General features: G+C 41.2%; 1 protein-coding gene across 2 annotated transcripts in view; it reads right to left on the bottom strand.

Moving 5' to 3' along the window:
• trim9 (tripartite motif containing 9) overlaps nt 1-15,409 on the bottom strand; it is a 58,372-nt gene that overhangs the window by 37,307 nt on the left and 5,656 nt on the right. The gene's annotated exons all lie outside the window — the stretch shown is intronic.

The following is a 15,409-nucleotide window of genomic DNA, read 5'->3' as shown; positions in this document are numbered from 1 at the left end:
ACCTTAAAGGTATGCTATGCACAATTTCCCTAAAAAACTATGTTCAGACTCATACAGAAGTAACCCCTCTCATCACTTATGACCCATTGAAAGTGTGTGGCATTGTATTTTTCTGCAGAGACTCTGCCCTCTGTCTGTTCTTTCTCATTTCATTCTTATTCTCTGTGTTCGCTCAGGGCTTTATAAAAAGGCAGTGACCAGGTGTCAGACTGTAAGCTGCAGACATTTGAGAGACACAGCGTCGAAAAACGCAAATATAGCGAGGCGAAGCACCAAACCAGAGTGAATCTGGGGTTGGCTTTTACTTTCACAAACAGGAGCCAAACATCCTGCATAGTATACCGTAAAAGTGATTTGAATTTAATTGATTAGCTACTATTTTGAAAAGCAATTTTAGTGGTTCTTCTCGAGCAAAAATGTCAAAGATTCTGAAGTTCCAGCATTTAAATTGTGATGATTTACTGCTTTTGGCTTGTGTAATGGTAAACTAAATAACTCTGGGGTCTGGACAGTTGGCTTGAAAAAACTGTTTAGAAAATTAAAGTAGGCATTTTTTAGAGCAATCAATCAATCAGTCAATCCATCAAGAAAATAATCTACAAATGAATCCCTCATGACAACAATCAATGCAGCCCTATAGTAAGAGTAACCACCCTTTTTGGTTGAATAATGAGCCAACAGTAATGTAAATGTGACATTGTTACTGGGTCAGTATAACCACATCTTGGTATGGCTGAATAACCCAGTGGATATAAAACAAATTACACTTAAACTGGGTCAAAATAATCCAGTGATTTGGGTATAATTGGTGACCCAGTGGTTATATACCCAAGGGTACTGGGTTATTTTGAACGAAAGCAATGGGTTTCATGTTTGACTCGAACTGGGTTAAAATTCCCCCAGTATTTTTTGTGTGTAGTTATTATTTATCAGCAGTTGTATCTTATTCAAATAGAGCTGCAACGGTTAATTGATTAATCAAATAAATCGGCAAGTATAGTAATTTGATAATTGATTAATCAAGTAAGTTTTTTAAGATAAAAGTCAAAGTTTCCAGCTTCTTACATTTGAATATTTTCTAGTTTCTTTACTGCTCTGTGACAGTAAACTGAATATATTTGGGTTATGACTGACACAGACATTTAAGGATGTCATCTTGGGCTTTGGGGAACAACGATCAAAATGTTTTACCATTTTATGTCATATTTTAGATCAAACTAACCGACTTTCAACTCTCAAAGTCATCCCTAAATAAATCAACCAACAGGAAAGACATGTGGAGGCTGCACAGCATGACATTCCAAGCAGCTAAAGTTATTTTGGCTGCAGATTCTCAGGCCACTGCGGTCTGTCCAGTTCAAAGTATTAGACATATAAACAACCTACACACAGCTGTCATGCTGTGAAAATCTGCTAACCCTAAACTTGTCAGTTCTGAAGCTTCAGATGAACTCAAAATGTTCAATTTACAAACAAAGCTGCTTTTCACCACTGCTGAGAAACTGACATTTTGAGGAGTCAAAGTTTTCACCCCAGAGAAAAAAATGAACTGTCAGCTTTATTCTCACAGACAAAATGACATTTACAACTAAAACTAAGATGATTTATGTACAATAAAGCACTTGACTGTTGCATGGTTTTATAATTGGATTATAATCCCCAGTCACAGCGGAGCTCTGTGCACGTGACGGGAAATACCAGTTCTTTGGATGTGTGCGATGACACACAAATGCTCCTGTTTGGATAGAAAAAAGACATGGTGTTCATGTATGTGAAGCGAGGCTGTGTGAACAAGGAGGTGACAAAGCGAGAGGACGCGGCCTGACCCTGTGGGAACCTCGTTTGGTTGAGTGAGCAACCATCAGCTTGGGGAGCGTATTGTCTTCTGTGAGGAAAAGAAGGTATTGGGCTTTATCGAGCTCAAAGAAAAAAAATCACTTCAGCTCCGGAAGAGAGCAATAAAACCTGAAAGTAGCTGATACAGTGAAAAAGACTGTGAAAACAACTCTGTGTCAACGCAGATCCTGGCATCTGACGTTAGCCGGTCGAATGGGAATCCATCTGTGGGGGCCAGCAGCTGACCTTTGACCTCAGCGTTTGGGAAACCATGACAGCTGCCGCTAACATGAGTCTACTGCACCAAGGGACAGTCTGAGCCGGTAACAGCTGAGCAAAGACTGAAATGTAAACTTTCCCGATTGTGGAGGACTTCAAGTAACTTCCTCTTTGTTAACTTGGGACTCATATTTCAACATTTCAAGAGACCTGCATGAAAGAAAATACATGAACTGTATGTTTTCTACCATGTTAGTTAGTTAGTTAGTTTGAATCAAAAATATCTCAAAATGCTGTATAGACAGACTTTAGAGGCCTTTGAGGAGATGGATTTTAGAACTGCAGTTAATGATCAAATAATCAAATAATCAAAGAAATGATTACAAATGTCTTTTACGAGTTCCCACAGCCACAAGTGATGTTTTTTTGTGCTTATTTTGTCTGACAATAGTTGGTTAGTTTTACTAAAAAGGTATTCGAAATGAGATAAAATAGCAAAGTGCAGCAAATTCTCAGATTTCCCAAGAGGAAAACAGCAAATATTTGGCAATTAGGCTCACTAAATGGGTTAACTGATTAACTGATTACCGAATTTTGAGCACAGAAGCTCATTTTTGACTTCTGGGAACAACAATATGTAAGAGAGTACATTACCAAATCTCATTTATTCATTCATTTTCCATAGCTGCTTATCCTGTTGGGGGTCACAGGGTGAGTGGAGCCTATCCCAGCTGACATTGGGTGAGAGGCAGGGTTCACCCTGGACAGGTCACCAGACTATCACAGGGCTGACCCATAGAGACAGACAACCATTCACTCTCACATTCACACCTACGGACAATTTAGAGTCACCAATTAACCTGCATGTCTTTGGAATGTGGGAGGAAGCTGGAGCACCTGGAGAAAACCCACGCTGACACGGGGAGAACATGCAAACTCTGCGCCGAAGGTGACAAACAAGATGATCAGTACCACTTAGGGCTGTGACGATAGCCATATCACTGCAAAACTGTGGTCATTTAACTCATTACTGATGGTGTAATAAACTTCACAATCTCTTCTACTGACATCACAAAAACAGACTGTTTCCGCTGGTAACGTTCTGCTGTTAGTAATTGAGGTAACTGGATGTAACTTCAGTTGGATGAGTATGAAAAGGAAAATATAAGGAGAAGAGGAGGGAGTGAGACTGCACCTGGATGCTGGCAAAGGACGTGACCAGATTATTATAGTTTATAAAAATGCAGTGCAGTGATGACGCAGACATTTCATACATCAGCCCTATAATGCAGACCTGCCAATGAGTATGTGATTGGCCTGCTGACATATGAGTCAGTCGTCCCATCATTGTGCTCGTCATTGTGGGTAGAAAATCCAGTCTGCAGGTTATTATATACACTTCTCTGATAAAAGCAGGGAATTATACAGTAACATTCATGATGCATATGTGCATAGTGTTCTGTGCATAGGGCAGAGGTATTATAAAGTCCAATAAAACACTCAGGCCATAATTTTCGGGAGGCAGCAGAGGGGGGCATTGGCAGTTAACAGCCTCACCGCCATACTGTCACAGCCTTATCAATACCACTTGCATATTTGGCTATTAACTTTAAAGTTTACAGCCAGAAGCAATGGTTTAGCATGAAGACTGGGAACAGCTAACCTGATTCTGTCCAAATACAAAAAAAATCCATCAACCTGGTCTCTAAATCTTTTTAATTAACACGTCATATCACATTTGTTTAAGTGTGTTCACTCTCAGTAAGAAGGCAAACATCTGTATTCCTTTAAGGTACTTTTCTTTTACCAGAAAGGATAAAGATGTGAATAGAGGACATGTCTTGGTTTGGCAGAGAATAAACGAGCACATTCACATCAAAAATAGTAAAAACAGAAGCACACCATTCCTATCCTTGGCTCCTGATGTGTTGGGATCCCTCCAGATCAGCCTCATTTTCTGAGATGAGACTATTTCTGAGTCTTTGATATCGAGCTCCATTTGACTTTATCGTTTTTAAGATCCTGCCATCCGAAACGTTCCCTCAGACTCTGGTGGTTTCATTACACATCAGCCGGGTCACCCACACCTGCCCTTTCAGCTTCTCCTAAATTGGAGTTCATTTTCTCTTTCAGCTTTCTCATTTTCCTCTGTGATACAGTGATGGACGTTGAGGGAGCTCCTGCCTTCGACTCGCCCAGTTAACAGTCAGCGTGCGTTCAGTGACAGAGCAGATGAAATGAAAAGCACTTGATTGTCTGGAGGCGTTTTTCCGCAGTGTCTGTTCGAGAGCCTGCAGAGCTCAGTCCTCAAAACCAGGTCAAAACGTGCCATGAAAGCAGACACTGTTTTATTTCAGCACAGCTCATGGCTACTTCCTGCCCGGTAAAGACAACAGTGTCATGGTCGGCAGGTCACATATGGACAGACTTTAGCAACAAATGGGTGGAAGAGCACTATGGGCCTGACATCCAAGTGTGACAGTTTGAGAAGTGTAGTTTCTGGCAAGCTTTCTTTTCTCACATAACACATACCGTTTACAGTGGTAACAATGGCAAATTTAACCCTCAAAATTACCACTGAGCCCTTAATTTCAAACAAAGATCTATGCTGACGATTGATTGTGTTGACTAGAAATGACAATATGACACTAAACTAGCAATTTCTGAACAGATGGTTTAGTTAACTGAAAACTCACTCTACAACCATTTGTTTTTTTCTGCTTATTTCATCATATTTACTTTAAAATAAGAACCCTGTAAAAATATGCACATGGCAGCTACATACCTACATAATATCATGCTAAAAAAACAAGACGAAATCATTTACCAGATGAAAAGTACGCATTTTCACCTGATGATCCATGCAAAGGATATATAAGTAAGGATCAGCTTTAGCAGAGCTAGTTTGCTGCAGTATTAAAATACTGTAGGCCTACTTCTATGAGCAAAAATATTTTTTGGTGTAACTGGTGCCCCCACAAAATATTGTTGTGAGCCACTGATGTGCTTCTTTGCATTAGTAGTAACGCTATAGGCTACTACTGTAGGTAGAATGCTAGTTAGCTGCCCTGTTAACAAGAGCAGCTTACATTATAGCAGAAAACACATTGTTTAATCCATTCCCTATACTTTTGCACATTTGTTTTTGCTTTTAATAACACTAAAAACAAAACAAAAACACCACTCTCCAAACTCATAATATGTACATTATCGCTTTTATCCAGCTAGCTGCTCTGCAACTGCCTAGCAGCTAGTTAGCTGGACTTGCTAACAACTGCAGCTTCCATTACAGCAGAAAAACAGATTATTTAATCCATTCCTTATCATTTTGCACTTTTGTTTTTGTATTTGGTAGCACCAAAAACAAAAAAGACCACCCTCCATACTATATGTACATTATACTATACATACTATATGTACATTATTGCTCTTACTAGGCTATAGCCGCTCTACAACTGCCTTAGGTAGGCTATTAAGCTAGTTAGCTGGACATGCTAATGATTGCAGCTTCCGTTATTGAAGAAAAATACATTATTTAATCCAGTTTTGCTCTTTGTTTTTGTATTTAGTAGCACTGAAAACAAAAAATACCACCCTCCAAACTTGTAATATGTACATTATCCCTCTTACTAGGCTACAGCCCCTACTACAACTACATTTGGTCAGACCAAAAACACAAGACCCTCCAAACTCTTTATATCGCTCTTTGCTTTGCTTGGTTATGCTGTAGTTGGTGAACTAGTTAGCTGGGCATGCTAACATTTGCAGCAGCAACAACAACAACAACAACAACAACAACAACAAAGTGTGGAAAATAAGCTCTGTGGCAAACAAATTATGATACATACAAGTTTTGTTCAGGAAGATAATCTCCATAAATAAACACCCCTTTTACAATTTTTGAAGCTTAAATACAATCGCCCAATGTAAAAAGCTAATGTTAGCTACTATTGTAACAAACAACTGCTGTTATGTTTTATGGTTAAAAAATAGGTACCACCATCCAAACTCTACTAAACAATCGATTGTGGGCAACATACAGACATTTTCATCATCTCTAGAATGATTGATAAGAACGATAGGAGTTTGAGTTCGTGCTCAACAGTCCTCCACCAACATCAGTGCAACACAACTTCAAGATTGTTCAGGGACAGTTGAAATAAAAGCATCATGCAACATTAGTGCAGAGAAGAGGATGTTGGAATGTTTGCAATAAGCTACAGAGGATTTGTTGAGGTGGTGGGGGGGTTTAGGATGTCCCCGCTATTTTGGAGCACTAATCATCTCAGTAATTAAGCCGAGTGGGAACACGTGCATGGCATGAATAATTCACAAGTGGCTCCGGGGCCATTCGGCGTGTTTCATTTTCTCTCAGTGGCCGAGCGAACTAGCCAATCTGTCACAGGAAAGCGTGGATGTCAGAGAGGCGTCAGAGCCAATTTGGATTAAAGCCCCCACTAGGAAGTGGGAAGTGCAAGGAAAGGAGGAGGTAGGTGTAATGTCAGTGCTAAGCTCTAAAGCCACAGCAGAGGAGAAGCATTACTCTTCAAGCTAATTAAAATACACATATATCCATAAAAATGTTTCCACGGTAAAGATAGATTTTGAGTTTCCTTAACCTACTTTCAAAAAGCTGTGTTGCCGCCCAGAGACATTTTTAAGTGCCCTGCTCTTTCTCAAAGATTCAGGGTGAAGTGCTTTCTTTAAACAGTCTCTTTAGCCTCATTTAATCCTGTGTGTAATACAGTCATTTTGTAACACACTGTAAAAAAGCATAAACAGAGGGTGAGGTCAACTACTGGTGAAAGAAAACACCAAATAAACAACTTAAACTGAAAACCTACAATGAAAGACAGTGCAAATTAATGCAATTTCGCACAGCTTGATTGCTGATTGTGTTTCCCCCTACAGTTATCAGTAACCAGAGACTACAACATGAAAGGTTGCGGTTGTTTACATGCACTGCCGCAGCCCTCAGAGAATACAGTTTGAAATATTAAGCAGGCGACTTGATGATATTTACCATCTTGGGAACCTTTCTGTTGTTAAAAATTAAGCTCTTACATCTTCCAACACGCTGGAAGAGTTAAGAGTTGGCCAGATTGTGATACTCCTCCGTGTTTAACAAGATCCCATATGCAACCCATCTTCCGCAAGCAGAACCTAAGTGGCTGGTGCATTATTCATCGCTTATATCTGCCATCATCAATAATGCAGAAGAAGTCGTTAACTATCCACACATAAAAAAAAGGCCATGAAACTCAGATTAGAAAAAAAAAGTTGCCACAGTTTCTGCATGTGAGAAACAGAGTCCTTATTTGACGGACACCTGGGACAGCACAACAGGAAATGGGGCAGAAGTGATCTATTCTTGTCAGCGCTGGATTTATCTCGTGAGGGCGGCGTCCTCTGCACATGATAAAGTCGCATATACATGCTGATCTAGTTTGAATGTTTCAGAAAGGACCAATCAAATACAGAGAATGAGTGAAATAAAAGGTGTTAATGCTGCTAAAGTTGGGGTAGAGGAAGGTCCTGTCAGGTAACTCATTCTCATTCTCAACAGGAGGTGGCTGGATTCAACAAACCCCAGACTTTCAACTAAATTGCCTAAATGTAACCACATGCTTCTGTTGCACAAGGAAATAAAAACAAGGTGTTTTACCTACGTTGTTAGTATATTTTGAAAAAGACTCTGCATCTACAGCCCAGTTCAGACCAAAGATTCGCAACGAGATAGGTTGAAACAGGCAACTACTTGCAATGCACTGTTCTGCAAAGTTCTAAAAACCTGCTGGTTCACACCAATGCAACTAAATGAGACGGCGTATCATCTCTATGCAACAACTCTGTATTTCTGTTCTGATTTGCAGCTTTTCAGGCTTATTTTGTGGCTGAATATAATTTGTAGCTTCTTAAAATATGAACAACTAGTTAGTCAATGAGAATGTGTGTTTGGGGAGGCATAAGCACATACAGCGAGCAGCAGCAGCGACCCGCTGTCCAACACCGTGAGGATGGAAACAGACGGCTCGGCGGGGACGGAGCACCTGCTGCAGCAAGCAGACATGCCATCTGTGTTCATTTTGACTTGACCACCGTCTTCACTACAAGCCAATTGGCTGTTGAAGCAGGTGACGTGCTTTACGTTCTAAAACCAGCTGCTGGTGATTTGACTCGCAGACTTGCAGGTGACACCATCAACCAGCTTGAGTCGAGCTCAGACCGGCCAGTTCACACCACTGCAACTGTTCTCTGCAACGTTCTAAAACGGTTTTGTCTTGTTGGGAGTCATTTGTCAACAACAGACGCAGATGTTTACCTAGCACGTCATATTAAGACATGAAAGTCCACTGAGAAACAAGTTGGGATGAAAACACATTGATGTCTGATGGTCTCTTCTTTTACTAAAGCACATTTGTTGATAGGTGAGCACTATATTATAAAAAGTACCATTATGGGGTGCCTGAGGTGACCTGGTAAGAGCGACATTTTGCACCTGGCCAAGGACCTCACCTCTGCAATCGGCTGTCTAATGAAGAGATTAAATTCTCCCCAGATTTTATTTTAAAGCATGTTTCTGCTACTTCTAGGATTTAACATTTGAGATCTGCACCTTGCCCACTGTCTATAATCTCATCTAACCTCATCTTCTCTTCTGAACCTCTGTTGATACATCTTCGCTAGAAAATCCTCTTTAATCTCTGTGTCATGTATGATTAAGATATAAATCTATTTGTTTGTCCGTCCGTCCCTAAACAAACAAGTTTCTGTTTTAAAATCCCTGTACACCCACATAGGTGTTTTAAATTACCATGGTTGATGAGCTTCCTGTATGGTACTGTGTCAGTGTCAGAATTGTTACTATGGTAACCTGCAGTCTAATTTAAAAGGGTGAGCTGAGGACAAATTTGATAGGAGCAATGCTTTTCCGGGTGGCAAACTCCAGCGTTACATACATTAAAAATGAAACACTGCTGAGCAAACACTGTCCCAATCAGTTTGTTTTTAGACACCTAAAAAGAAGCCTACCTAAAAAAAGTCAATATCAGTTTAATTATATGCTATATATAAAATATTTTCATCGCTTTACCTTGCTGTCAGAGAGGACTTTCCAACAGGGAACTGAAGATGCTTTCTCATAGCCACCAGACTCCATCAAGAAAGAAAATATTTTAAAGACACTGGAGTTGCTGGTCTACCGCTGGTCTACCACACGTCTAACTCCAGCCAATCAGATCGTCTCTTTCTGTTCATCTAATCAGATTTCTGCTCTGTAAAGTCTTTATTTCTTTAAGTCACAACACTCAAATAACAGACTGAGGATCATTACATCACTTCCTCCTCAAAGTTTGTAACCTTATCACCAAAATCAAAACAATGTCACTGATGATGATTATGCTGATGATAATTATAGCAATGATGGAAATGGGTTCACTGCAGGTTTTAACCTGGCCTGATCATCCACTGAGCAGTTTTCAGGTTCAGCTCACTTTCTTATGCAACTAACTGATGTCCTCATTAAATGTGGGCTGACTGTGTTAGGACAGCCAGATGTGACGAAGCATAATAAATTATTCTGTTTTGAAATCCTCCTAAAAAACTGACAACTCTTTTTTTGGTTTAGACTCATTTAGGTACAGAAAAAAAACCTTCATGTCTTTATTTCACAGTCGGGCCACAAAGGAAAACTGGCACATTGGAGTTTTGAGGCATTTATCTCTCTCCAGTTCCACGCCTGGGGCCAGTTGAAATATTCAGCCGGTCTGTGCTCCCACCAAGAAGTTACATAAAAAATACGCCAAAGTTTTCTGTGTGGACCCGAGATGACAAGATGACCCAGGCTGGACATGAAATATTCTGTTTCTCGTCAAACTTCGATGAGACATTCGACGTCACTCTCTTTCCTGCTCAGTCTCTGATTCACTTCCTGTCTGCGGGCATTCTGGGTCATTCTGTTGCTCTCATTTTCCTGTTCTTTATCTCCCTCTTTCATTAACATTTACACAGCTAATCTCTTTACGTGGCAGCTTGAGGGGTAAATATCACTGCCTGTAATGGAGCAGCGTCAACTTAACGGCTTTGAGACATCCAAGCCCCCCCGCAACTGTGAAATTCATTCTTTATAGACCTCTGTCCCGCCTTTGTCCTCTGTCTCATCCCCCATATTAGTAAATCACAGTCTGCTGGCATGAGCAATCGAGCAAACGTGCCTTTAATCTGTACAGAATCACTTCCAGTAAAGACGACCTCTACTTAACGATTTTGTCCACGTTGGCACAGTCCGCTAACTGACTCGTCGTAAATACCATAGGGCCCAGGAGGACACTCAGGACGTTTTTATGACTTGCTACAGTATAGTATGGTTGGGTGATATGGCCAAATATCTATATGATAATGTATCAATTTAGAGACACTATCAATATGTTAACATGCTTATTTCGTCACAACATTTTTAACAAATAAATGGTAGAAATCCAATTCTGTTAAACTGAGAATACAAACAAAAACCAACAACATTAAACTAGAATTTCAACCAACAAAATATCCCACAGTCAAGTCAAAGCACTGCAGAATCCTGGAGCACCTTGATAGCCGAGTGGTTATAGTGCATGCCATATAAACGCAATGTAACAGGTTTGATTCTGACCTTGAGAGCTTTGTTGCATTTCCAACACATTCTCATTCCCAGGTCCTCAAATATTGATGCTTTGGCAAGTCCCTCTGTGTGTAATATTGATGCCAAAGGCAGCCTTTAGACACACCAGGCTTTCAACTAACTCCAAGGTAAACCAGGGCTTGACCCTACTTTTTTTCCCAAGGAGCACATGTGCTCCTAAGTTAAAAAGTAAGGAGCGCACAAAGAACTTTAGGGGCACAATGTAAATTGATCAAATAATGTGTTTTCCGTAATAAACGTGACGCAAATAGACATTTACAAGCAAAATTATTTAATGAATTTACATACAAAATGTACAGAAAGGTAAAATCATCAAGTTTTGAAAAAGTGTTGCAATTTAATTTTGTCTTTAATGTTATTACCTTATATATATTATCTTTGCAATATGATTATCTTATATAATGTTATTACTATCCTAAACCATTCTCCAGGTCCTCTGAAACTGCAGGATTTATTTCCACCGTGCCCAGCAGGGGTACCGTGGCAAACGGTCCCTAACTGCGGGGAGAACAGAGCAGGCTTCCCCGGAGGTCCGCTGCTTTTCCCGGTCCCTCTTCTCCGCCACACTTTGACTTATTCCCACCCAGCCAACAGCCTGGCCGTGAAGAATGGTCCCTAACTGCGGGGAGAACGGAGCAGGCTTCCCCAGAGGTCCGCCGCTTCCTCCACACTTTGACTTATTTCCACCCTGCCGACAGTGGGACTTATATTCATTGTGCCGACAGTGGCTTGGAAAACCGCCCATAACTGTGTCACACGGGGAAGAGGGAAGGCGGCTGGAGTTCCTCCAACATTTGCGGTTAGATTATCATATTTTTTTATTGACAAAAATATAGCCTGCTTCGGCTGATTTTTTTATGCGCCCCTAAATATTTTTTATAGTTCACACACACCTATTTTTAGTCGCAAATGCGAGTGAAACGCTCGCACTGTCGAGCACTGTAAACCCATCGTCAACAATACTGAGAGCAACATAGGATACAGAGCGAGAAAGTCCATATAAGGCAGGAGGTAGGGGAGGTAGACAAGTCAAATGAAACTGGATTTTCACCCAGGAGACCGCAGTTTGTGTCCTGTGTGATACCAAGTTACTGTTGTTTTAACATAACATTATGTAACTTAACAGCACGTACCTACGACCCACGTTAACCCAAAAGACAATGTTATTTAGACATAATGTTACCTAACTTGACTACCTACGTCCTGTGTGAAACTTAAAGTCAGTGTTGTTTTAACATTACGTTATGTAGTTTTACATACCATTACGTTACGTTACTTTACACACATACATTACTTTAAATAACAACATACTCATTTTAACCCAAAACATGATCTGTTTTGGAAACCTAACCATGTAGCGTTGCCTTAACCTAACAATATTAATTGTGCATCACACAGAGACGCTAAAGAGTACCCGTCGGTATTTGACGACCTGGTAATGAAAATGGGTTGACATTTCATACCCCTCTCTCCTCAATTTCTACACTGTACTCTGTAAAATAAGGTAAAAACGCCACAAAAAAGAGCCCAGAATAATATTTTGGTCATTAATCAGAACAAGCATATCTGACATTTGCCGACAGTTAGCCAGTGTAGGTGACAGAAAAGAGATATTGTTACATTTCTCATCATAGAGGTGTATGTAACTCTACATATTGATATTATAGTGGTTTATGTCTATTTTTCTATTATCTATTTTTTGTAGATGAGTTAAAAAATGTAATTTGTAACAATCAAGAAGGCTCACTGATATCATGTTTTAAATACTGCATATTAAATCAGTATTAATATATTTATTGGCCACTTTGGGACAAGCTGTAAACACAACACTAACACATACCACGCAGTCCATAATTAACTCCCCTTATCGCTCTGGTCTAGTAAATATCTGACTCTTTAGCTACTAAATGCTTCACTGTGTTCACCAGCCGATTGCTAAATGTGCTGCTCTGCTGTACATTCAGCTTATTAGATTTGTTTCACTGACAACAGGTCAATTAAAGTATTGATGCTGCACACTGCTTTGTTTCGATTAAAGCTGCAGGAGCCTGTGGTGGCAGCCTGTGACCAGACGACAACTAGGTGTTGTAGTTAATTGGGGGACATCTGACATGAGCTGAATCACTTTGGTCGGCAACTTCTAATCTCAGTAACTGCATTTTTTTTTTTGATAAATCGGCAGCAGAACCGTAACTCCAAATATTCACGTTGCTGAAGAAGCTGATACACATTTGTTCACACTCATAGTTGCCACGGAGCTATTTATGGTAAAGCCGTCATACTGTATTTTGCATCTGGACTTAGTTATGCATGACACATTTAATTAATGAAGATCCATTAATCATCTGTGTGGGACAGTTTCACGCTGGTCTTTGTGTGGATGTCCTGAGCGTTGAGCAGCCACACAGCAGGGCCGGCTGAGGATACAATGGATCCAGAGTGACAGCCAGCCTCATTACTATTAGCAGACAGGAGTTAAAGCAGCAGAGGAGGACGGGGATCCCGCCGCCTGTGTCTGACTCTTCAAGGCTTTTCCTCGCCGGCTCCTGCTTAGCTGAGGCAGAGCTAAGGTCGTTCATCCAGACACAAATCAACTGCTGCTGACAACATCGACCTCGTGATTGAGACAAGTCTTTTAATACTCGTCCCAGCACCTGCTCTGTCTGTCCTCATTAGCCTGCTTTTTGGGGCATCTTGGATGAGGGCTTGCAGAGCATCCGTCTGTGTTAGCTTTCTGTCAGGGAATGCAGGCCGTCTGCTTATGTCAGGAGGCTTAGGATCAGACACACGGTGACATTAAAGGGAAGCACATGTGTTCGGTGGAAGAATTCCTTAAAGGAGCAGTGTGTAAGATGTAGGGGGATTTAGTGACATCTATAGGCAAGGATTGCTGATTGCACCCAGCTGAAACTTCTCCCGGTTAAAATTCCTTCAGTCTTTACAGTTCAGGAGGTTTTTACCAGGAGATGACTTATCTGCAGAGGTCTCCTCCTCTCCGAAACATAGGACACAGGGATTAAAAATGGTACAAACACTGAATAAAGCAGCTTCACCTTAAAAAATCAGTGTCTCTCCTATGCTGTTTGGCACACTGCAGACAGGCCGCTAGCCCAGCACCTGCTAAAGTGTGCTCGCCTATTTTCTCAGATAATTTAATGTGTGCTCACCTTATCTCTGATTCAAACATCCGGGAGGATTTTACTGTGAGCTCAATTATCCTCCGAGGTCTCCTCCGCTCCAAAACAAATGGACCCGGTGATTTAAACTTGGAAAAAGGAATGAATAAAGCACATTAAAAATGAGTGTCTTAACATCCAGATGCAGAATCATTCGCAGGGGTCTCCTCCTATCCATCCATTCATTTCATCTGCTTATCCAGGGCTGGGTCGCAGGGGCAGCAGGCCAAGCAAAGCACCCCAGACGTCCCTCTACACAGCAACGCTTTCCAGCTCCTCCTGGGGGACCCCAAGGTGTTCCCAGGTAAGATGAGATTTGTACTCCCTTCAGCGTGTTCTGGGTCTGCCCCTGGGCCTCCTACCAGTGGGACATGCCCGGAACACCTCTAACAGGAGGCACCCAGGAGGATCCTGATCAGATGCTCGAACCACCTCAACTGACCCCTTTTGATGCAAAGGAGCAGTGGCTCTACTCCGAGCTCCTCACCCTATCTCGAACGGTGAGCCCAGCTACTGCATGGATGAACAAATTTTGGCTACTTGTATCCGCGACCTCATTCTTTTGGTCACTACCCAGAGCTCATGATCAAAGGTGAACGTTGGGACGTAGAAGGACCAGTAAATCGAAAGCTTCGCCTCCTGGCTCTGCTCTCTCTTCACCACAATGATCCAGCACAGCGCTTGCATCACTGCAGTCGCACCAAACCGCCAATCCATCTCACGCTCCATTCTACCCTCACTTGTGAACAAGATCTCAAGATACTTGAACTCCCTCGCTTGAGGTTTGGTGCGTGCTGATCCTTGGCATCGCAGAGTGACTCTGGGGGACGTGGGTCTCTTTCTCCCCAAAACAAATAATTGAAACACTGTACAAACACTGAATAATGCAGTTCCATGTTTTTAAAAAAAGGCGTTAATCCAACACTCCTGTTGTGGAGGCGCTACCGTAGAAACATGGTAGTGTACCATGGCAATCTCCATAAATGAAAACCCTATGTAGGTATAAACGGTTCATTTTTAGGCAACGAAAACACAACAGTTCTTATTTTCAGGTGATTATACACTAAAGAAAACATATCCCCTTAAATCCTACACACACTGGACCTTTAAATTACTTGTGAATTGCTCAAATTCCTAACTTCGACAACCTTTTCCCACCTGCATGCAGAGCTCAAAGGGAAATTTTCAGGGTTGCCTGGGTTAAAATCTCCTCTGCTGCCTCTGTATTATCTCTCCTCCTGTGGCAAGAGGGCAAATTGCTAATTTTCTGCTACAATCTGCTACTTATTTTCTGCACACCCACGCATCTTCTTGTACTTAAGCTTCCATGTGATTAATCACCTTTAATTGCTATTAAACACACTGAGTCGACAGAGCTTGACCTAGTTTGCATTTGGGGTCCTGCGCGACCTCTTGTGACATCCATGAAGAGCCAAGGACCACTTGCCATGTAGAGATTTAACACTTTGACGATGCCTCTTTACTTTTATTAATATGA

This window comes from Epinephelus lanceolatus, chromosome 15, assembly GCF_041903045.1.
Source record: "Epinephelus lanceolatus isolate andai-2023 chromosome 15, ASM4190304v1, whole genome shotgun sequence".
NCBI lineage: Eukaryota > Metazoa > Chordata > Actinopteri > Perciformes > Serranidae > Epinephelus > Epinephelus lanceolatus.
This window is presented reverse-complemented; position numbering and strand designations above follow the sequence as displayed.